Source organism: Sapajus apella, unplaced genomic scaffold, assembly GCF_009761245.1.
Source record: "Sapajus apella isolate SASKATOON/1434 unplaced genomic scaffold, GSC_monkey_1.0 scaffold18, whole genome shotgun sequence".
In the NCBI taxonomy this organism is placed as follows: Eukaryota; Metazoa; Chordata; class Mammalia; order Primates; family Cebidae; genus Sapajus; species Sapajus apella.
The window spans coordinates 11457976-11460229 of NW_022436958.1; the positions used below are offsets into that span (position 1 = coordinate 11457976).

The following is a 2254-nucleotide window of genomic DNA, read 5'->3' on the forward strand; positions in this document are numbered from 1 at the left end:
CCTGGTGAAGATGTTGTGAACATTGCTGAAATGACAACAAAGGATTTGGAACCCTCCCCAGACTTAGTCGATAAAGCAGCAGCAGGCTTTGAGAGGATTAACTCCAATTCTGAAAAAAGTTCTACTGTGGGTAAAATGCTATGAAACAGCATTGTATGCTACATTCCTTTTGTGAAATCACAAAAGGAATGTATTAGAGTCAATCAATACAGAAAACTTTATTGTTGCCTTTTTTTAAAAAACTGTGGGATGCTTCATGAATTTGCATGACATCCTTGTGCAGGGACCATGTTAATCTTCTCTGCATTGTTCCAATTTTAGTATATGTGCTACCAAAGCAAGCACTGTGTTGTCTTATTTTAAGAAATTGCCGCAGCAAGGCTGGGCATGGCGGCTCACACCTGTAATCCTAGCACTTTGGGAGGCTGAGGTGAGCGGATTACTTGAGGTCGGGAGTTCAAGACCAGCCTGGCCAACATGGTAAAACCCTGTCTCTACTAAAAATACGAAACTTAGCTGGGTATGGTGATAGGTGCCTCCCAGCTACTCGGGAGGCTGAGGCAGGAGAATCACTTGAACCTGGGAGGCAAAGGTTGCAGTGAGCCAAGATCGCACCACTGCACTCTAGCCTGGGCTGCAGAGCGAGAGTCTGTTGAGAGAGAGAGAAAAGAAATGAAAAGTTGCCACAGCCACCCCAACCTTCAGCAACCACTGCCCTGATCAGTCAGCAGCCAATAACATTGAAGCAAGGTCCTCCACCAGGAGGATATCATGACTCACTAAAGGCTCAGGGGATCATCGGCCTTTTTTAAGCTACAAAGTACTTTTTAATTAATGTATGTATGTTGTTTTTTAGACAAAATGGCATTACACACGTAATAGACTATTGTATAGTATAAACATAACTTTTATATGCACTGGTAAAGAAAGAAATTTGTATGACTTGCTTTATTGTGATATTTGCTTTATTGCAGTGCTCTGAAATCAAAGTTGCCATATTTCTGAGGTATATCTGCACTTTAAATAAAGAGGTTAGTTTGAAAGACCAAACTGATTCAAAGCATGGGAACTATATTGAAAGAAAGGTCATTACAAAGTTGTCAGATTTTTTCCCCATTAGGCTTTTTGCCTTCTCAGCACTCTAATTTCTACAACCTCTCTTGATCCTCACTAAACTCCAAGTTATGTAGAGCATATAGTGCTGTTAGATGGAAAAATCGGCATCCAGACAGTCTTCTGATTAGGTCTTCGAACATGTGGCAGAGCCAGGAATCCTGCACCTGTGCTCCATCCACTAATACTTGTCTAAGGGCTGATAGAAATTACCACCTTTGAAGAAATAAGTAAGTATCTAACAGTGCCACTCAGCTATAAAATTGGATTAAAGGTTAATATTTAATGAATTCATATTAACAGTGCTGACAGTAACTGTATACTCGACAGATATTTAATAAGAGTATCACAAGCCATATGTAAGAGCACTGTTAAAATAATTACATTAGGATTTCACAGCATCCACCATCAGGATTCCTCCTCTGACAACCGCAGAGGAAACCTTTCCTACCCTGAGCCAGGTAAATGCCACTGAAAGTCTTACTGTCTGGACTTGACTTCTATTTGTGACACCCACAATTTCAAAGTTCAAAAGCATTTGTAAAGCATTTCTCTTTTAGAGAAAAGGAAGGAAACTCGTATTTTTGAATGTGCTACTATGTGTTAACCTAATTTAATCTTCATGAACTCTAATATGCAGGGATATCAGTAAGTTTTGAATTTAGGGTTATTTTCTCATTTTGTGGTGGTGGTCATTCTAGCAGGTTGATCAGTTGTGCCGTTCTGAAGCAGCCATTGCCGAAGAAGCCTTTTGATGCTGAAACAGTAGTACTACCTGCCACTGCTGTCATGTCTGTGAGGACACTCACCATCTAGTTCCAAAGCAACATCTTCATGTACCATCTCACCTTAGACAGGTGAGACACGACCATGCAACAACACAGACGACGTCCAAATCCCTCTTTCCTGAGAGATGGGCTGGGGCAATCATTGTGAGCTATAAGAATACAGCAAGAATTGATGAAATTAAGAATACCTCCAGAACCAAGAGTTAAGTAGACCAGAAAGCTGGAAAAGGAAATACAAATGAGGCACCCAACTGAGTTGTGTCTCCCAGCAGAAGTCAGAAACAAGGACAGTAGACCAGGATGATAATAACAGCAAAGCTGTCCCTCTTGACTTAAGGGACATGGTGACATGC

The 2254-nt window shown here is 40.9% G+C and overlaps 1 non-coding gene across 1 annotated transcript; it reads right to left on the reverse strand.

Moving 5' to 3' along the window:
- Positions 1-238: 238 nt before the first annotated feature.
- Positions 239-345, reverse strand: LOC116557174. The gene has a single exon (XR_004271386.1). It is a non-coding gene; the product is annotated as a U6 spliceosomal RNA (small nuclear RNA).
- Positions 346-2254: the final 1909 nt, after the last annotated feature.